Source organism: Lissotriton vulgaris, unplaced genomic scaffold (genome assembly GCF_964263255.1).
Source record: "Lissotriton vulgaris unplaced genomic scaffold, aLisVul1.2 SCAFFOLD_1428, whole genome shotgun sequence".
NCBI classification, from domain to species: Eukaryota; Metazoa; Chordata; class Amphibia; order Caudata; family Salamandridae; genus Lissotriton; species Lissotriton vulgaris.
The window spans coordinates 383,633-406,188 of record NW_028244621.1 but is presented as its reverse complement, the minus strand read 5'-3'; the positions used below and the strand labels follow the sequence as shown (position 1 = coordinate 406,188).

Sequence of the window (22,556 nt, the reverse complement as noted above, 5' to 3'; positions counted from 1 at the left end):
CTTCGAAACAAAAGTAGAAAAGCAGACATCAGATAAAACATTTCCGCACTTCCTGAAGGGCACTGTAGTGTTGCACCCTTCACTCAAGCACCATTATGGAAACTCTCAAAACAGGAGGGTTTCTGGGCTTTTCCCCTGGGCGTGCATATGATAGTAATACCCTGGTATCAGGCCAACTAATAAATATAGCCTGTAGGACGGGCCAGGTCATTTAGATTCCTGCCTCTGTTAGAATCTGGTTTCCGTGTCTTATTGCAGCTCACCTGCAGTAGCACACAACACTGGCATCAAGGAGGCCGCACGGGCCCTCCAAAACACCAGCCTCCCTTGACTGCCGTGTCAGCAACTGGTTTGCCAGAGCTACTGTATGGCAGCAAGCCTCTCTGACTCGCAGAGAACCATGAGCCCATTCTTTGCCTCGCTGCAGCATCTTTCAGGCCCGCCAATCAGCCTTGTGAGTCCCACCACTTTGGAACAGCAGACTGGCTCTACCATTGTGGCCAAGTCCCAGAGTCGCAGCCGATAGGCCCAAGCAGGGAGTACCTCCCACCAGCTCCCTGCACACCGTTTAAGCAAACATGTGGTCATTTTGGCAACCCTGCCTGCTTTCATTGGCCCGAAGGACTCGCCTGCTGTCTACCCAGACGGGGCTCTGCTGCTAGGTGGCTGACCCTCACTGTGCTACCTGTCCTTGAGGCCACAGCTCAGCAGGGCCACACTTCCTGCCTAAATCACTGCAGATACATGGGTCTGCTGCCAGCCCATCACCTGCCGTTGGCACTTCTTGGGGGCCTCATCTTCCTGCCATCCCCAGCAGACAAGACGGGTACCTGTCAGGCCCGGTTCCAGGAATTTTTTTTTGGGTGGGCCAATGGTGCATTCAGATGGGCCACTACGGGCTCGATTTGTCGCACATATGTCTAGGCAGGCCTGCTTCAGGGCCCTTCTTTATCTCTTCTTAGTCTTACAAGGCCCAGTAAAATGCACTCTTTCCCAAATCTCTTTCTAAATATAATCACTCTCAAAAAGTGTTTTTTCCATGTAATGTCCCTTTAATGGGAAGAGGAGGTTTCTGAGTCTGAGGTGGGAGTATCAGGCAAGTGACACTTCTCTGGCTCCCTCTGTGTGTGAGCCTTCCGAGAGAATCCCTCTTCATTACTACCTCCACCTGACTACGGACTCTGCAACGCACTCCCATACAGGCTTGATTATCCACTACTCCTCTCCAGTGCACCTCATCTCACAGATGACCTTGGGCCCCAGCCCCATATCAGGCACCATCAGGCTCCACTTTCATTTTTCCCAGTAAAAACATTAGTAAAATCACCTTCAAACTTAAAACATTGAATATAGTAGTAAATATAATTAGCATGGACTTTAAAGTATGTTCCACAGTAGCCCTTATAACCCAACAGCTAATTAGATAAACAAAAACAGAAAGGCCGGCTTCAGCGCTGATGCGAAAGTCTTTTTTGGCGCCGCACCAATAACCTCTTTCTCCGTAAATACCTTTACTCCCACCTTCCAACGGTGCCCCTCAATTCTCAATGCCCCCTCTATTGACCTCCGCCTCGTATTCCCTCACAACCACACGCCACAAGTGCCCCTCATCTCCCCATAGCCCCTCTCCCTGTTGACCTCCTCCTCGGATTCCCTCACTGCCACCCTCCACCAGTGCCCCTCATCTCTCCCTAACTACCCCCTCCACCCCATGACCTCTTCCTCGGATTCCCTCACTACCACCCTCCACCAGTGCCCCTCATCTCTCCGTAGCCCCTCCCACTACCTCCTCCTCATATTCCCTCACTGCCACCCTCCAACAGTGCCCCTCATCTCTCCGGAGCCCCTCCCACTACCTCCTCCTCAGATTCCCTCACTGCCACCCTCAATCAGTGCCCCTTATCTTTACATAGCCCCTCTCTCATATGCATTTCATTTGTTGTATAGCGCTACTCATATCAGTGTAGTGTGTGTCAGTACTTTACACAACGCACACATTATACAGAGACAATGAATTGTACAAGTATGTAAATCAGTCTATAGGAAATGTCATATAAGCCAATGAGGATTACAAGGTGTATGAATCACATGTCATCCATACTGGTGGGCAGGATATTTTAAGAGGGTTTGGTCTGGGGAAACACAACCTTAGGATTTAAAGAGTATTCCATGGGGGTCAGCTTTACTGATAAAAATGTATATATGCCCAAACATACTCATTTTGGCAACATTAGAATAATGAAAGACTGAGGAAGTTATAACTATATCACAAAACAAAAAAAGCGAAGTTCTAACTATACCATTCATGTTAGTATGCAGCTCTTTGATGACAGTTCATTGGTTACTGTCCTATGTAAGGATTATAACTTCTAAACTGCAAGTAACAAGGATCTCTGTGACAAATTCAGTAACCCACTGAGCAGACCCGAGAGCAGAGGACGGCCCGGGACCAGGGTTCGATTCCCGGCGCGGCAGGTTTCTGGACCAGGGTCAGCGGACTCGATAATTCTCTCGCCTCGGTGCCCACTCTGATCAGCGATCACACTCGGCAACTCTGGGCATTAGCTTGCCTCATCTTCACTAACGGCCCCACCAGACCCCCGGGGATGCCTGGTCTCACCCTGGAGATACCCATTAAGGGACCATCTCTCAGGGAAGCCAAGAAGGGTTTCGCAGCGGTCGAAGCGCCTTGGGACCCTACGGGTAAGTAGTGCGCTATATAAATGCCAATACATTTACATTTACAAGTGGGCCGGGTCTCACTGGGTCTGAGCACAGGCAGTTTTTTTAAAGGGGCCTCGAAACGGGTCTCTATCGGGCTCTGTTTTGTGCGCTGGTCACAGGTAGTCCGTTTTTTTCCGAACTGCAGTGACCGCAGTCAGCAGTCTGCTGTCACCGCAGTCCGGAAAAAAGTGCCAGGGCACAAAACAGAGCCCGATAGAGACCCGTTTCGAGACAGCAGGCACATCGGTGTATGCTGCTCACACTACTCATAAGTGGAAAGTTACGGCATAACTTCATGCCAGGTGAGCGTTGTAGGGAGAAGGGAAAGGGAAATCCTTTAAAGAGAGTCATTTTCTCTCTGGATTTCCCTTCTCTCTTTGAAACTCAGGAGCAGCAACATTGTTGTGATGTGCTTTAAGTGGTGTGATGTGCTTTAAGTGCTTTAAGTGGAAGCTTTTGCAATATTATATATAAGCCATAGTTGCTGTTATTTATTTTATGCAACTAACAACCATTGACAAAGCCAATAGTCCTGGCTTGTAGGTATGATGTTACTTGTTGTATCATATACCTGGATACAATGACAGAAACAGCAAAATACAAGTCGGGCCGCACACTGCTAAACACAGATTTTTAATGTACTGTTTTTAAGCCACGTCCTTAATTACATTGGCCACGTCCCTTTGAGAGACCCCCCCAGTTTTTTCATCCCACTTAAAGCACTGAATTTATTCACATAAAATACAGTTTATCAGCATTTAAAAACTACTAACAGACAAATGATTGCTCTCCGGCAGGATAATTAATCACCAGCGTTAGCTGGGCATTTTGTATTATTGCTGTCCTGCATCAGCCATGATAATGATAAATACTGTTTAAATGAAGCAAACATGAAGTATGTGTCCTGCTGGGCCTGTGCAGATTTTAAAAAGAAAAAAAATGTTGCAATGCATTCTTACCTACTACATTAGTCAAACTTTGTGTCACAGCCTTATGTGATAAGCCACGGCAGGGGTCAGGAAAGGTGAATAGAAATAAACGAATTTTACAGAGACCTTTGAATACTGGGCTGATAATCCGTAGCTAACATCTGCTTCAAAACATGGACCCTAAAAACTGCGGTTGTGCCAACAGTGGCTCTTGTACATGTACTGGGTCATGAAAGTGTAAAAACTGAAATGTACATCCTCGAAAAAAAGCTGCTGTTCCTGTTGCCCTCCCGGGTGCGATAAATGTGGCTAGGGGTGTGTGTGCAAAGGAGGATCGACGGAGAAATGCAGCTGTTGCACATAATTTGCAGATTGGCTTATTCAGTGCCCATGGAGTTGCTTAACACACAATTAATTGCACTTTTTGATTTATTTTTCTTTCTTGTGCAAATGAACAATCTTAAATTTACATATTATATATTTGTATATAAATGTTCTGCTAATAAAGTAACCTAAAATACGTAAATAAATAAACAAACAAACGTCTTTTCTCCTGCGCTACATAGAAAAAGAAATATCAATGCAGCATGACAGTAGGCAAAGGTTACCAAAGGTTACCGTTGTCAAAGAGGATGTGTCGCCTTTCGCCATGCAGAGATAAAGGGGTGAAAAAATAAGCAAAGCCTCGTTAACATGTAAATGGTCTTGTAAGACCTGTGAAGTACTGGGGGGGGGGGGGGGGGGGGGGCTGTGATAATCTGTAAAACTGTCTGTGCGTGCGCCCGGAGAAGCTGTCTCGGTCCGGGCTGACACACAAGAAGGGGGAGGGTTGAAGCACTTTGACCCCAAAGGCGTTGCCCGCCTGTCTTCAAGCCCTCACTGTTAGGGCCAAGGATCCTGTTTGGGTGGGCCAGGCTCATGTTTGGGTGGGCCTGGCCCACCCGCTAGAACCGGGCCTGGTACCTGTGGAGTCTACGCTGTCAGTCCTGCCCTGCCTGACCGACATGCTGGCGAGAGCAAAGGGGGTTTGTGGAGTCCTATGCCTGCTGCTGACGGTCCAGCAGGATGTCCATCCTAGCCCTAGAGCTTTTTGATACCACTGATGCAGGCTGCCCGTTGCAAGGCTTGGGTGGAACACCTTGAGACACATTTCGAGGCTGTGCACATTGACAACGACAGGAAAAGGGCGCTGCTTCTTCACCTGGGAGAAACTGATGCGCACTAGATATCCAAATTTGTAGCAGATGCTTGCCCGCCACACATATGCAGGACACTCAAGAACGCTATTTTGGTGCGTTTTGAACCTTATGCAAACCCAGACTATGAGCCTTTTCTCATCTGCCAAGCATGGCAGAGGCTGCACGAGTTGGTGTATGTCTTCCACAGCCATCTAAAGGAGTGGACGATCACATGCACGCTGCCAGATGAGGTTCAAAAAGTTTTAATTAGGTTTTCAAAAACAAAGCAAGACAAAACAAAGAAAAAAAAAACAATTGCCATACAGAATTGTAGCAAGAAACCAAATGTTCAGACAACATGTACAGAGTCCGATGATCCCCTATGGATTCTCTCATGAGAAGGAAACTAACAAAATGTAAAGCAAAAACAATATATAATATACAAATTTTTGCTTTTATACAAAGGAAACCACAAGGAAATTATAAAGTGGTTCACTGAAGGGCCTCTTGCCGTCCAATAACAGGGACAGTTTCCAGCGGTCAGGCATAGGGGGGGGGGGGGGGAGTACAACCAGAGAATAACACATTTACTGGTGACAAATATGTGTGGGTGCTTGACTTAATCCAACATCCAATACCAAGAGACCACACCCGCCCAGAGCACGAGGAATGGGTGGACCATGATCTATGGGGGTTCAGGGAGGTTCTCAAAGAGAAGTAAGTGTCCAAAGATGACAGTACCCTGTTATTTTTATGTTTTCAGGGAGAATTCTGAAGAGAGGTATTATCTGTGCCTCTTAAAAAAGAGATCCAGTTGAGCAAAGCCTTAAAATAGGAGGCAGCTGTGCTTTTCCAGTTGGCTAGTATCAACTTACATGCCGATGTCAGTAATATGTCCACCAAGAGTCTATCATTTTGTGTTTGGATTAGAGAGTCTAGAAAGCCTTGAATTAATGATAGGAATTCCTAGTTAATCCCTTCCATGCTCATGACGGTACTGTTCCGTCATGAGCATCGGTCGAGCTGTGCTTATGACGGAACCGTTCCGTCTTGACCACGCCCGTATTAGGGCTCAGCACCGGGGGGGGGAATCTCAGCCGTACAGAAGGGGTTAAGGCAGATACCACAGAGACTCTAAATAAAGTCAAACACACTGTCCCAAAAGGAGGAAACCTAGCTGCAGTAGAATAGAAAATGACAGAGGTTCCCAGTAGCAGCATGACATTTCCAACATAGAGGGTTATCTTTAAGAGACATTTTGTGAAGCCTTGCCGGCGTCCAAAAGACCTTGGCAGAAGCCAATACTTAGTTTGGGAGAGTGCTGGGGAGAACTTGTGGGAGACAACTGAGTTCAAGATAGGTTTCTAATACAGCCTTCATGGAGTATGAGGATTTAGGTAATAAGAGGTGATAAAACTTAGAGGCTTGGTGGCCTGATTTGTTGAAGGCCAATATTGTCTTGATGATGGAGGGATCTTTATAGGGGGGGGGGGGCGGGAAGTTTCAATTGGACAGGCTTGCTTTGAGTTAAAGAAAGTCATAAAAGTCTATGTCTGAAAGGTTGTAGTGCCGTTTAAATTCTCTGAAGGAGAGAGGGGCATTCAAGGAGCCCAAATTACTTGGGAAGTGGATGCCTTTCAATGCCCACGATTTCCAGATATTGTTTTCCCTTTGATTTTGATCTTTGTGTTGTTGCATAGCACTATCATGTAAGAATGAATGTCTCTAGGAGTTTATCAATTTTAATCAGAGCTCTTTTTGTATTGGAGATTAAGTATTTTCCTGAGGTAAGTGGTAATATGTTACTGGATAAAAGCGCGATAGAGTGAATAACACCAAGTAATTATTTTTTGACTAATAGCCAGGAGGGAGTGTTGCCAGGTGGAGGGGACAGCCAAAGGGAGCCTTGTCTAGCTACGGCGGTTTGGTACTTTGTGAAATCGGCCCGGTTAACACTGCCTAGGTGGACAGTTAGACGTACTTTCTTGAGAGAAATTCTCACACTTTTGTTTTGCCATAAGAATTTTGTTAAAACTTTGTCCAGTTTGTGATGGAACTCCTCGGATGGAATAAGCGGTAGCATACTAATCAGATAGTTGACAATTGGTGTGATCATCGTTTTGATGGTCTCGATACGGCCCCCCTCCCCAAGTGATAAATTTGGAATTCCATCCCTCCAGCAGCGATAAAAAAAAATGTTGTGTTCGTTTTTCATTGTGGCAGATCGATTCTAACAAGTCCGCATTAAATTCTAGACCAAGGTATTTAATGTAGTCGGGTTCCCAAGCTAGACCTGTGAATTTGAACCGATCCCTAGTACAAAGGTTGTTCAGACCCATGATTTCAGACTTGTCTTTACTAATCCGATAGTCTTAAGACTCCTGAGGCGGAAGCCGGGAGCTAGGCGCTTATCTGTACTGTTATTTCTAATTGTTGTTGCTGTTTTTACTAATTTACGATTTTCGCCGCTTTTTAATATCACCACAAGCCTTTCTGTGCACTTACAACCCCCGTTTTAAAAGCCTCATTTACCTCAGTACTTGCTCCCCTCTTGGGTCCCCTGCCTTCTTCCTCGAGCCGATTCACGGGCTCAACAGGAACACACTCCTCTCCTCCCCAGGCGCAGACAACGGGCCCCATCTTGTGTGAGGGGCAGGACAGCGCTCTAGTGCAAAGGCTGATTAGGGCCGAAGCACTATAAAATGAGTTGCATTTCCCGTCCGCGCAGCGGGTGGGCGCAGCGGGCGCGCCAGAGGCAAGCCCGTCTAGGCCCATCCGGGCACTGCCGGGCCCAGGGCCAGAACCTATGCCCGTTTCAGTCGATGGCCTCATCTCCTATTCCCGGAGTGAACTCCTCTTACTGAGACCCCTAAGGAATACACGCTGTCACTATGTGCTCAACCAAGCGGATACTTATACGCACTGCGATCTTTGCAGTCCAGAATCACAGGGATCACAGACTCACCCTCCAGCCACCACTAACCTACGTATGGCCCTTTTGAATTGCAAGTCCCTTCCCAAGCATTCTCTGGAGATTAACTTTCTGTTACAGGACCATAACCTTGACATCTTGTTTCTCACCGAAACATGGTTAACCTCCAACTCCGAGGCCGACATTGTTCGTGCTCTCCCCCCCGGGTTTCTCATCCATTCGCAGGTCAGACCCTCTGGTAAAGGAGGTGGCTAGGCCATATTGTATAAAGACCATTTGTTTGGGGGGGATGAAGGACGGTGGCATTTCGGATTCCGAAAATTGCCACTTCCATTTTCAACTATCTCCTACCATATCCTTCATAGGCCTCTTAGTCTATCGCCCTCCAGGGACCCCCAACCACTTTATTAGCTCTCTCCTCGAAACGGTTACCCTTTTGGCCTCTTCTTCTCCCAATTTCACCATCCTAGGTGACTTTAATCTCCATTTTAACGACCCCTCAGACAAAGTGGCTACTGACCTTCTCCTTGATCTCCTATCGTATGAGATCCATCTTGTGAACACAGGTGCCACACATGATAAAGGCCACCTGCTTGACCCGGTACTCACTAACATTAGGTCACTTCATGCCAGCCCCCCTTCTCCCCTCCCTTGGTCAGACCATTTTCTTATTACTTTCACCTGGCAGGCAGAGTTTAAGACATCACAAAAGCTCAGTACACCCAATTATGAGAGGGCGTGGTCGAAACTCTTGGTGGAGAACTGGACTCATACCCTGGAACGCTCTCCCCCTCTCCTTGTTCAGGACCCTGTGGTAGCTGACAACAATTTTTAAAAATGGCTTACGAGCTCATTGGACTTAGTCCTACCAACAACAATTCTGGGGAAAAAGCCTGCCAGAGCCAGCTCTGCCCCCTGGTACACTCTGGAGCTCAGAATTTTAAGGAAAATCTGTAAGAAGCTCGAACGTATTTGGAGAAAAAACTGGGATACAGCAAACAAAGACACCTATCGCGACGCGATTAAGGCGTATAAAGTTGCCCTCAGAAATGCCAAAACAGCATTCTATGATCAGAGACTTAAAAACTCCTCCAACTCTATGAAAGAAACATATCAGATCACCAAAGAACTCCTGAAGATTCCTGACCCCCCACTATCCCAAGATCCAACAGGGGCTAAGTGCAATGAACTAGCCTTTTATTTTGACCAAAAAAATCAAAAATATTACATCCACCCTACCCCAAATGGAGAGCCCTGCCTTTACTGGAAATCTGCCCCCGGACACGGACCACCAGCTCAATGCCTTTAATCCTGTCTCCATAGAGGACTTCCTTAAAATCTTAGCCGGCATTAAAAGCGGCTCCACTAGCGACCCTGCCCCTTTGCGGTTCCTCAAACAGATAGCCACTTCTATCGCCATTCCGTCAACGGAACTCATCAACATCTCTCTTTCTCAGGGCATTGTTCCGCCCAGCTGGAAAGGGGCCATTGTGAAGGCCCTTCTAAAGAAACCGCATCTTGGCCCGCTCGAGCTTGCTAATTTTAGACCTATTTCTTTACTCCCCAGACTCAGCAAGATCCCAGAAAAAGTGGTGAATTACCAACTTTCCCACTTTCTGGAGTCCAATGATCTGCTGCGTAACTCCCAAACCGGATTCCGCCCAGGCCAGGGCACTGACACGGCCCTCCTCTCTGTCATCGAGGAGGCAAGGCGCATTCTGGACTCAGGAGGATCAGTGGCAGTGAACCTCCTGGACCTTAGTGCAGCCTTCGATACGGTGAATCACCGTATCCTTATTCAGAGCCTGGCCGAGGCAGGAATACGAGGGTCTGCCCTGACCTGGCTAACATCTTATCTTTCCAACCGCACCTTTCAAGTCTGGGAAGACAACTTACGTTCCGCCTTAATACCCCTCCATTGTAGGGTGCCGCAGGGTTCATCCCTAAGCCCCACATTGTTCAATGTGTACATGGCCCCCCTGGAGGACGTGGTTGCCCCGTTTGGGTTCAAAATAGTCAGTTACGCTGATGACACTCAATTGGTCGTTTCTCTCTCCCAGCTCGATCAACGCCCTGGCAGTTTCCATCAATGCCTGACGAAGATATACGCCTGGATGTGTGACTCCTCACTGAAGTTAAATGGGTCTAAAACTGAAATTATGTTCCTAGGCAACAAGTCGGCCTCAATGCCCTCCTCCATCTGGCCTGCCTGTTTAGGGGACCCACCCACCCCAAAAAAAGAAATCAAAAGCTTAGGGGTCTGGATGGAGCAGGACCCGTCGCTCAAAACACAAGCGAAAAAGACAGCAGGCACCTGTTTTGGGCTACTCCGGTCTGCCCGGAAAATCCTTTCTCTCCTCCCTCATCATTCTAGGAAGCTATTGATACAAGGTCTAGTTCTCTCTAGACTAGACTTCAGCAACGCGATTTTTTTAGGAGCCCTGAAAGCTACTATCAATAAGCTTCAACAAATCCAAAATGCCGCAGCCGTGCTCTTAATGGGCGTCCCCCTTAGGACCTCAGCTAAACCTGCCCTCAAATCACTCCATTGGCTCCCCGTACGGGAAAGGATTATGTTCAAGTCCCTATGCATTACCCACAAACTCCTGCAAGGCAAAGGTCGCCCGATTATGAGAAGCCTAGTCACGCCCTACAAACCCAACAGACCCTTGGGTTCCGACAAGGGGTTCCTGGCGACAGTGCCAAGAGTCAAGAAAGCACGCACAGGAGAACGCTGCTTCTCTGTGAACGCCGCCTCATTATGGAACTCCCTCCCACTGAAACTACGTGCGGAACGTGGTCATATGTGCTTCCGGAAAACACTGAAAACCTTCCTCTTCCCCAAATGATCCCTGGTCTCCTCTCCCCCTTTTCGAGTCTGACTCTATAGTAGCACTGGAATGCCTTATGGTAATCATTTCATTTCACTAAGTTTATATTCGGACACCTGGGCATAATCTTCTATTGACTTTAGTAAGGCCGAGATTGAGTGAGATGCATCTTCGGACAGGGTTAATATATCGTCCGCATATGCAGCCACTTTTATTTTCAAGTTATTGAAAGAAACTCCAGAAATACCTGTGTTGGGTATGATCCTGAGCAGTAAGGGCTCTAGTGTCAAAATGAAAAGTGAAGGAGAAAGGGGGCAACCTTGTAGGGTCCCTCTCTCCAGATTAAAGGCATGCAGTAAACTGAAATAGTTCTTCAATATATGCTGTTCCACTCAGGAATACTCAACCCAGCAAAAGGAGAGTATCCAATCGGTCGACACACAACCCACTGGCATAGAGCGACACTGACGACGAACAAGAAGTTGTCCATGTGGTGCCGTCTGTTGATCTGCAATGCTCAGCGCCCCAGTCGGCACCCATGTGCCTCCTCAGAGTCCAAGTACAACTAATCACTTCGCTAATCAACACCGGAACCTCCATTAACGTCATGGCTTCAGATTTGTAACACAAGGTGCTGGCTCAGCCTATCCTGCATGCAACCAAGAACGAGGTGTACGCTTTTGGTAACCGCTCACCTCTGTAGCTGGCAGGAGTCTTCCACATGGAGGTCACCAAACATACAACATCCACAAAAGCCAAGGTCTGCGTGTCTCAGGAAGGTGCTGGGTTCCTTCCGAGTTGGCAAACCTTCCAAGACCTCAAGCTAGTGCATTTTGCTTTTAGTGTTCATGCCAATGACACTGACGGGCTTACACAAGATTTGATCCGTATTTTTGGCATTGGATGTCTTGAGGGAAAAACCTTATGCTTGTACATCAACAAATCAACTGCACCAGTAGCACTCTGCCAGCAGCGGATAACTTTTCATCTTGGCCCCAAGACTGAGAAGGAACAGAGTCCTGAAGGAGAACACCATCATTGGGAGATTAGCAGGCCCGACTCCTGGTCTCCCCCATCGTGGTTGCAACAATACCCAAACAGCTGGACAGAGTGCGGATCTGCCTGGTCATGAGGGTGCCCAACCTGATCATCAGGCGGGAGTGTCACTTGACACAGATTATTGACAATATCATTGGGGAACTTTCAGATTCAAAGTGGTTCTCTAAAATAGATCTCTGGTCTGGCTATCTTCCAATACAGCTACACCCAGACTCCCGACTCATAACCACTTTCTCCACACATGTGTGTTTCTGGCATTTCACCCAGCTAAACTTGGCATATCGAATGCAGCTGAAATCTTCCAACACATTATCAAGGAGGTGCTAACTGGCCTCCCTTGGGTATTAAATGTGAGCGACGACATCTTGGTGCATGCCAAACGTTGCACAGCCATTTCACTTGCCTCCAAGCATTTTTGTCAATCTAAAAGAGCACCGGCTTACTCTTCACAGAGTGAAGCACGAGTTTCTGAAGAAGAGCATTAGCTTCTTCAGCAATCATTTCTCCGACCCGGGAATTGGGCCTGAGGCAACAAATGTGAAGGACTTTCAAGATGCTCCACCACCCACCTCTGCGTTGGGAGGGCACAGTTTCCTTGGAATGGTTACTCACAGCAGACGATTCATGAATAAACGGTCAGACATCACAGGCCCTTTCCATGAACTTACCATGTCCACCAGCCCGTGGATGTGGGGAGAAGAGCAGGAGCAAGCATTTGGCAACACAAAGCAATCCCTCTCCGTGGATGCCACCCTGGTTTACTTCGACCCCAAGCATGAGTCTCAGCTAGCGGCAGAGGCAAATCGTAGTGGACTACGGCCATACTGCCCCAATGTCAGGATTATGGGGAGAGGGCCCCAGTCACCTACAAGAGCCCGAAACTCACATCCTTCCTAACAGAGGTACTCCCAGATAGAGAGGGAGGCCATTGCTATTCTCTAGGGGTGCAGTCAATTCTATGTGTACCTGTACAGCCACCCTTTCACCATCTTCACTGAAGGACCACAAGCTGCCGATTCCTTTATTTCGATGGTCCGCATCCAAACCACGCCCGAAAATTGAGAAATGGATCCTGCAGGAGTTCATTGTTAAAGTAGAGTACAAACCAGGCCCCCGCAATCATGCAGACTTGATATCACACCAGGCTCGGCCACGTACCCCCCAATGCAAAATAAGTGCAAGATTCGGAGCAGTATGGTGGCTTTGTCAGTGAAAGGTCTAAACCGATCCCCATGTCCGTACTGGCCATTGTAGAGGCCACAGGGCGAGATGACTGCTAATAACTGGTCATCCAAGTAGTACTAACTGTTGACTGGCAGGCTCCTAAGTGCTACTCTGTGCATCGCACAGAAGATGTGAAATGAACTTCCCAATCGCCACATCATGTTCAGCAAGAACTCTCAAAGATGGCTTAGGGTAATCTTATGCGAGGGCTGAGGTTAGTCATTCCCAGCAGGACAAGACATCGGGCTGTCCTCCTACCTCACAGAGCCCACCAAGGAGTAGTCAAATCTAAAAAAGCATTTGCAATGTAATAGGTCTTGCATTTCAATGTCCCACCTTCAAAACAGGACCCAATCCAAAAGCTCGACATACTGCGACCAAATTGCCACTTGAAAGAAAATCCGAGTCAGAAGAAACCTAAAACATTCCTTTAAAGAGCAAACATGTTAGTACTAAGCCTTCTCCTCCTCCTCTTCCATCACCTCCTTCCCCAGAAACACAACACATGTTAATTACCCCTACTAATTCACCACCACCATATACACCTGATGATCGGGATGGGACAATGATCCTGTACCTGCAGAACCCTGGAAGGATTCTCCCACAGATAACAATCCTGATCTTTACCATACTAAACCTTCTCCACCAGATGACAACGTAGGCTATATAGAACTATTAAGTAGAGCTGTTGATTATTGCGGCGTTCAGTTACACAAAGAATCCGTAAAGGAGGATTTTCTTTTCGAAACCCTTAGTAGTTTCCAAAGATCCACTCACACACTCCCCATGCTCAAGGATATCCTACGACATGTGGATGACCTGTTTAAGGATCCTGTACAGGCACGTATTCTCACTCCCAGGATAGACAAAAATATAAATCTGCACCATCAGATCCAGTGTATATTAAGGGCTAGTTACCCTTAGATTCTTTAGTATTTTCTAAACGGGCCAATTCTCAAACATCACGATATGCTCCACCTCCGGACAAGGAGTCTAAATTGATAGATGCCTCTGGGAAAAGAGTCACCTCCCAAGCTGCACATTTCTGGTGCATTTCTAACACCCAAGCACTTTTAGCCAGGTACGATTGGGAGCATCGGAACGAAATGGAGCAATTGCTCCAATTCCTGCCTGATGAGCACAAGTCCAAAGCTCAGGACCTAGTGAACAAGTGAAAACTCATTTCTAACAATTTCATTAGGTACGCGTTCGATGCGGCTGACACTGCGACTAGAGCCATAAACACCAGCGTGCTACTAAGAAGACATGCATGGTTAAGAATTTCCGGGTTTAAACCAGAAGTTCAAGCTTCTATTCTTAACACACCATTTGACAAACCACACCTCTTTGGTCCCGTAGTAGAAACGTCCTTAGAAAAATGAAAAAGGATAGATGTGGTAAAATCAATGGGAGCTCTACAGTCCCCCCTGTGGTTCCTTTCGGCGCTCCTATCGTGGAGGGTCCAAGAATACCTCCTCAGACACTGCCTCTGCACCGTACAAGGGCAATTATCAGCTCTCTGCTTCCAAGGGTTTCTTCAGAGGGGGCTACAGAGGCAACAAAGGCAAAGCTAGAGGTTCCAAAACACGCACCTCCCCCTCCAATACCAAACAGTGACTTCCCTATACTCCCCCCCCCCCCCCCCCCCAATCATTTAACACCTACAGACAATAGGATGCTAGAATTGATCTGTTCTGGTTATTGCCTGGAGCTTACCAACAGTCCTCCAAACATTCCTCCACATTCACACAAAATGTCACCAGACCACTTACATCTCCTCAAACAAGAGGTTCAGTCTCTCCTCTTAAAAGGAGCCATAGAGCCCGTACCACTACAATATCGGGGGTCGGGCCTATACTCCCTTTACTTTCTCATACCCAAAAAGGACGGTTCGCGCAGACCTGTCTTGGACCTCAGAGAATTGAATCTTTAAGTACAATCAGATCATTTTCACATGGTGACACTTCAACAAGTGCTCCCACTTTTACAATATGGTGACTTTGTCTACTCTAGACTTAATTGACGCGTATTTCCACATTCAATACATCCTGCTCATCGTAAATTTTTCAGATTTGTGGTTGCGGTCCAGCATTACCAGTTCAAAGTACTCCCATTCAGAGTCACCACTGCTCCCAGAGTCTTTACAAAACGTCTGGCAGTAGTCTCTGCTCACCTACGAAGACAACACATTCATGTCTTCCCGTACTTGGACGACTGGCTCATCAAAGCCAGTACCTACCTTAAGTGTCTCCAACACACTTACATAAAAACCCGTTACTGCACCTGGGGTTTACAGTCAATGTGTTGAAATCGCATCTTCAACCTTCCAACACTGAAAACTATCTAGGAGCCTCTTTAGATACTCAAAGAACTCTGGCCTTGCCCAATGCAGCCGGAATTTGCAATATTTAGGCTCTGGTTCTGCAGTTTCAGCCCACTCACTCACTACCCGCTCGAGTGTATATGCAGCTGCTGGGAATAATGACCTCTTGCATCATGATTGTTCCCCATGCCAGGCTTCACATGCGTCTCCTTCAGGAATGCTTAGTAAGTCAGTGGAAGCAGTCGCAGTGTGTCTTAACCGATCTAGTGTTGGTAAACAGCCGTACTCATCACACTGCAGTGGTGGAACCCACAAAATGTATCAAAAGGACTGCCCTTCATAGACCCAGTTCCACAGATAATGCTAACAGCAGACACGTTGCTCACTGGTTGGGAGGGCTCATATCCAAGATCACACAGTTCAAGGCTTGTGGAGTCAAAAGCAAAAATCTCTCCACATAAATCTTCTAGAGCTGCTAACAGTATTCCTAGCCCTCCAAGCCTTTCAGGCTCACCTTGTAGGCAAAGCTGTCCTAGTTCGCACGGACAACATGACAGCTATGCATTATATACAAAAACAGGGGGGAAACACTCTCTCCAACTGTCACAACTGGCTCGAGCCATTTAGAAGTCCACCCCAAAATCTATCTCCTAGCAGAACACCTCCCAGGAGTAAACCATCAGATTGCCGACCTTCTCAGCAGACAGAGGCAGCAAATCCACGAGTGGGAACTTCACCCTCAAGTTCTCCTCCCATACTTTCAAAGTTGGGAGTTTCCTCATATAGATCTTTTTGACACAAACGACAAACGAAATTGCAAAATGCTCAAGCTTCGCCTCCAGGTATTCACACCCGCTCTCCAATGGCAATGCACTATGGATGAAATGATCACGGATATTTGCCTACGCTTTTCCGCCTCTCCCACTCATTCCATTAGTGGTTTGGAAACTCAGGCAAAAATCCCTTACACTGATTCTAGTAGCTCCCATATGGGCCTGTTAACCTTGGTTCACAACCCTGTTGGAGCTCTCACTAGTTCCAAATCAAAAGCTGCACCTCACATCCAGTCTCCTCACACAGAGCCATGGAGAAAACAGACACCCAGATCCCAAAGATCTCAACCTAGCGATCTGGCTCCCGAAGTCAGTTTTGTTATCTGAATCTTTCACCAGACTGTATGAACATCATTAGAGAGGCGAGAAGGCTTACTACAAGAGCCTGTTATGTAGCTAAATGGAAGCGTTTTGTTATCTATTGTAAAAATATCATCAATCCTCTTGATGTTTCCATACAAAATATCATTTGCACTTGCAGCATTCAGAGTTAACTTACACTTCTATCCACCTTCATCTCGCGACGATAGCTGCATATCTACAAAATAGGCAACACTTGTCTCTTTTTAGAGTGCTGGTTATCAAAGCTTTTATGGAAGGACTTAAGAGTTATACCACCAAGACTTCCACCTGCCCCAGTGTGGAATCTTAACATAGTCCTCACACGATTAATGTGCCCACCGTTTGAACCCATGCATAAATGTGAACTGCAATTTCTCTAGTGGAAAATCGTTTTCCACATTGCAAGTACTTCACTGAGGAGAGCGGGTGAGCTACATGCACTAACCATAGAAGAACATTTTCCAGCTTCACAAAGACAAAGTGCTTCTTCGTACCAACCATAAGATTCTACCTCAGGTAGTTTCTGCCTTTCACATCAATCGGTTGATCTTACCGGTGTTCTTTCCTCAACCGGATTCAGTGACAGAACGAGCTCTACACACTTTAGATCCCTAACATAAGTACAACTCCCAGCTACAACTTACTTCTTTCTCCTGAAGGGATATCTGATGTTCATGATCTCACCAACCACTACTTCAATTCCATGAACATGATACTAAATGAGGTAGCCCCACTTCAACTGAGGAGTCTCCACAAAAGATTCTAAGCCTTGGTACGATGGAAGATTAAACTAGGACAGACGAGCCCTAAGAATAACTGAACGCAGATGGAGATCAGCTCCATCCGCCAATCATCTCAAAATACTAAGAAAGAAGAGAAACGCATACTACAGAAAGATCAAGTGCACTAAAGCAGACTTCTTCACACACTAATTAGACCAGGCAAAAAAAATCATCCCAGAAAACTTTGAGTTAATCAAAACTCAATCTAAGGATGCACCTCACCGCCCCCAAGCTAAATGTGGCCCACAACCCAATTGTGAAGAATTTGCCACCTTCTTCACTCTAAAGACCGACAGCATAAAGAAGGACCTTCTTCACGATCTAATCACACACACTGTCTCACATACGAACCCCTCACCTTTCCTTCTAAATGCCCCACAGCGAAACTCATAAAAGTTCGACTTAAAAAATAATGCATCTTGGTCGTCTTTCAATACCTACAATGAAGAATCTATTCTCAAAATCCTTACTGCCCTGAACCCAGCCAATCACTTCACTGACCCTCTCCCTGCAAACTTCGTAAAAGACTTCACCCCGCTGCTGCTGCCTCTATGGACCAAGATCATAAATAACTCTTTACACCAAGGTTGCATTCCTGAAGCCCTCAAAGCTGGGCAGGTATCCCCATTCTAAAGAAACCTATGGCTGACCCTGCGGACTTAAACAACTACCACCCTACATCCAACATCCCTACCTTGGCCAAACTCTTAAAAAAAAGTGTACACATCCAGTTGGTAAGACATATTGAACTTTTCAACCTACTCAACAAATACCAAGCAGGTTTCCATGCAGGTCACAGAGCTGAATCAGCCATGACCCATATAATTAATGATGCTCTACAAATCCTAGATCAGAACAGAACCTGCTTACTCAACTTGCTAGACCTTTCCTCGGCCTTTGATACCGTCAAACACAAAAACCTGCTAGACGTTCTGAAACACAGAATGGGATTATCTGGATCAGTTCTAAATTGGTTCACTTAGTTCCTCCAAAACAGATCGCAACGACTTAAGGTCAACCACTCATTGTCCAAACCCGTCCCGGTCACGTTAGGAATCCCACAAGGATCTTCACTTTCTCCGACACTGTTCAATTTGTTCATGGAACCATTCACTGAAATTCTCAACTCGTCTAACGTGCAATATCACATGTACGCTGACGACACACAATTATACCTTAAGATCCATGCCCTAGAAGACATCAAAGCGCTCAACACAACTCTCTGAAAAACTCAGACCTGGCTCGCAGAAAACCATCTAAAACTGAATGCCCTCAAAACCGAATACCTCCTAAACGCTCCTCCCGCCCAAGTAGCCATAATGCAAGACTGGATCAAACACCTTACTGCACTCAACTGCCAACCTTTCATTGTTGACTCAGCAAAATCGCTGGGATTTACACTGGACAGAAACCTCAATATACAAAAACACATCAGCAACGCAACAAAAAGGAGAAAACTTTCAGATACATACTCTGAGAAAACTGAAACCTTTCCTGCCGGATAGAGACTTCAAACTGGCAGTACAAGCTCTATTCATCCCAAGAGTTGACTACAGGAGTGTCTCTCTTTGCGGCTTGCCCAGAGTTGCAACAGCCCCTCTAAGAGCCTCAATCAACGCCGCAGCAAGACTCATCACTGGCTCCAAAAGAAGCTCCCACATATCCCCGACCTAAAATCCCTTAATTGGCTACCTTTAGAAGCCAGAATACATTTGAAAATAGCATGTATGACACAAAGCCATTCACCACAACGCGCCAGGCTATTCGGCACAGAAACTGGCACCCTCTTGTGGGGTCAGATCTTCAAGAAGTGCTAAAAACCTTTTACTGAAGCCGCAGAGATTCAACACGAAGAAAACATATACCCAAACTTTTTCAGGGATGGCGCCCAGAATATGGAATGTTCTACCCCCAGAAACTAGACTTAATCCCTCTACGACGTCTTTCAAAAAAGAAGTGAAATCGCTTCTCATGGCTAAATTCACTCGAGCATGGACTACTGTTATTATGCTACACAACGTATCTTCTACATAGAACCTTTAATTGTCTACTGTCCATCCAGGTTTCCTGGATTTTGTATCTAGACTTTGCTTGATATACATTTAATGTTTTGTTATGTAACTTATACCCATGTATCTATGATAGGATGTTTATATTATTATTGACCAGCATTGACGCTTATATTATTCACATAGAACCTATGTAACTAAGAAACTTACCCTGTAAAGCGCTCTGATACCCGCAAGGGTCTGGTTCATGCTATATAAAACTTTAAAATAAAATAAGATAAATTTACACGAGCTAGTCACATTTTAAATTACGTCTTTTATTTATGTTTTGGTTTTTAAAACAAATAAAAAGCATTGTCATTAGCAATGCTAGTAGCTTAAACTCTATCAAATGCGAGACCTATTGCATTGTAAATGCTTGTTGCTGGGAGCCACCAGGATGCTTCAGGAAAATGAAACTGGATCCAGCAAAACCACACCAAGCCCCTAAAGAACAGGGTTGCAGATTAATCTAGGCAATAAACCGGATTACTGAATCACAAGGTTAGAGTGCAGGTTTGCAGCTGAATAGAGGTGCAGACCATTGCCGTACCTGCTTAATGCACCTGTTATGGACTTTGAATCCTAGTGGTGGCTGTGGGGAGTACATCATTGCTTGGACAAGAGTGTCTGGCGAGTTTGAAGTCTGTTAGTTGAGAGACATCAGTACATGTTCAACTACAAGTGCTTTCATGAAGATTTAAGGACCAGCAATGAGACGTCCTATCATTCCTTGTCTTGTGTTACTCGCTTCCTTTGTTGCCCTCACCACTTCCCCATTCTTACTCCTCACCGATCCTTAGATATATTTTCTATTTTCCAAAAGCACCACAGATGTACTTTAGTGAGAGTCAGAGGTCGCAGCTACTGGGTCTGGCTTGTTCTGAGGTACCCTAGGCACAGCCCTTCCTACCCCTGCTCGCGGGATGAGCAGCAAATAAAGTTTGATTCAGTTCTGGATTTCCCACTCCTTGCCCTCAACCGGACACCCTGCAGAAAAAGGAACGATGAATGTGGGAGAAGAGGCGAACTGCGCTATGTCATTGCAAGTCAGGGGGCATGCAATTTCACTTCCACTGCCCCAGGCAGACGTGGAAAGCAGTTTCCGTTTCAGATTATGTATGATACGATTCACTCTCCACGTCCCTCCCTCATGTGCAACGTTCTCAATTTACAGGCAAGAAAGCAACATAAACAGTTTTTTTTAACCTACCAAAGCAGTTCATTGACATCTTAAGTAGAGCATGCACCGCAACAGTAGCCTCGTAGCATATTGCGCCTCCCCTCTGATGCGATGCACTCTGTAAATCTGTCATTTTAGATTGAATGCAGACCCTTTTTCCTCGCCTCCCTGAGCAAGAGCACTTGTGAATGCCAGAAGTAGCCTGTGGTGTTAGGGAGGCCATCTCAGCAGCCTAGAGTGAAAGTGCACCATGCACGCGGTGAGCTGTACACGTGCACATCTCCTGTCCCCCGCTTCGGAAGCGAAATCGACAACAATAGATCTCGCAAGCGATCAGCGCAGGCGCGGCATCGCTAGGCGAGTCCACAAAACGACTTAGGAGCAAGGTCTGTGATATAATGTGGGCTTCCCATTTAGAGTGGACATGGAGTACAATGTTCCACGTCATGAGTGATGTACTGGGTTTCTGGGTGGGGATGTTATGGGATTCTGTGACAGTTGAGATGGTCATTGTGAAGGTGTCTGATGTTAGAGAGACAGGATGTTCTTCTACCAGTAAACATAAGAAGACGACCCAGAGTGTTATGTTTTAATTAGAACACTTTTTCTGGTGACAAGCATGGGAATGCGCCAGCCACCAGGCTGAGGTGTAGATTAAATTTGGCAGATAATAGCCTGTGCCATCCTGAAGAACTTGGTTAATTTTACATCAGACTGCCTCTACTTGTAACAGTAAGTGATGAGGTGCGCTGGTAATGGACTTGCTGTTAGTGAGAAGCTAAATTATTGATTTTAAGTTGAGTAATATATGTTTTGAAGTTCATTAGCAGATGCCCTGCAGCAATTCACTGGGAGTTCTAAAGTAGCCGCCTAAGTTTCCCGAGGTACCGCTGCACATCCAGAAGCTGCGTCCCCCCTATCACACATCAATGACCTGTTAAGCTTTAACCAGTTTAAAATTGATATTTTACAAGCTACGCTTTTTGTTCCTTTCAAATTTGGTTTGAAGACAATTCTCACAGTTGATGCCAAGTGCCATTGAAATTGGAGCTGCACTTTAACAAATGACTGGAGGGGCAGAAAAACTGCAGCTTTCATTTCACACTTGTTGTCCGACGCAGAAAATAATTATTCAGTCATTGAGCGAGAAGTGTTAGCTGCTGCCTGTGCCACAAATTATTTTGGTGTCTTCATTTATGGTGTAAAGTTAATATTAATAACGGATCACAAACCACTGTTGCAAGTAGTAGGCCCAAATGGCATGACCATACGTTCTGATAGCTAGGCGAGCTTGGCTGCAAAATTACAAGCGTAAGATTGTGAGTTGGAATATCTTCCAGGGTGGAGAAATCAAGTAGAGGATTGTCAGTCAAGATTATCAGGCATGTCTGCTGATGGCTTTACTTTTGATTATGAAGAAGTGGTGGCTGATACAGAAGAGGCAACTGATGGTTTGCACAGCTGTGTGTCCAAGAATGAGTGGATGACCGCTACAGATCAAGATGCGTTTTTTGAGGCCATGAGACAAATACTAAGGTTTCAAATAAGAAGGGAAAGAACATTACCTGATGCCGTTCGACCTTTCCATAAAGTTGTAGGATAATTATCCCTGGTGGTAAACAGACTGGTAATGATGAAGGAGAAATTTGTACCACGACAGCTGTTAGAGAGAAACTAGTAAAATCAGCCCACAAGGGGCATTTAGGGCAAGCACCATCAAGAGACAAAGAGAGTTTGGTTGCCGAAAATGGATACTCAGACAAGACAGTGGGCTGAAGCACCTGAGGTGTGCAAGAACTCTGAAAAAACTAAGGGTCGGTCTGGGAGTTAAAGAACATGATCAACATCTGCTTGAGGTGGATGTTGCGTGGGAGAAGATGTGCCTAGATTTTATAGGTCCGTTCATGTGCCATCCTGATCACGAGAGGTGTGCTGTAGTATTGGTTGATGTCAAGTCCAGGTGGTTGGAAGTGGTTTTCATGAAATGTATCAACACTAAAGCCACCATTGCAGTGCTGGGAGAGATATTCAGGAGAAGAAATACCTTCTAAATGAATCACTGACAATGGCACTCAACTTACTTCGGTTGAGAAGCTAAAACTCATCACTGACTGGGTGTAAAAAGTGTATCTCACTTTACAATCCCGAGAGCAATGACCTGGTTGAGA

General features: G+C 46.1%; 1 protein-coding gene and 1 pseudogene across 1 annotated transcript in view; one reads left to right on the top strand and one right to left on the bottom strand.

Annotated features, from left to right (window-relative positions):
• The window catches only part of LOC147667184 (retinoid-inducible serine carboxypeptidase-like), a 236,926-nt gene that overhangs the window by 212,965 nt on the left and 1,405 nt on the right, over nucleotides 1-22,556 (bottom strand). The window lies entirely within an intron of this gene.
• On the top strand, nucleotides 3,827-4,017 carry LOC147667185 (metallothionein pseudogene; annotated as a pseudogene).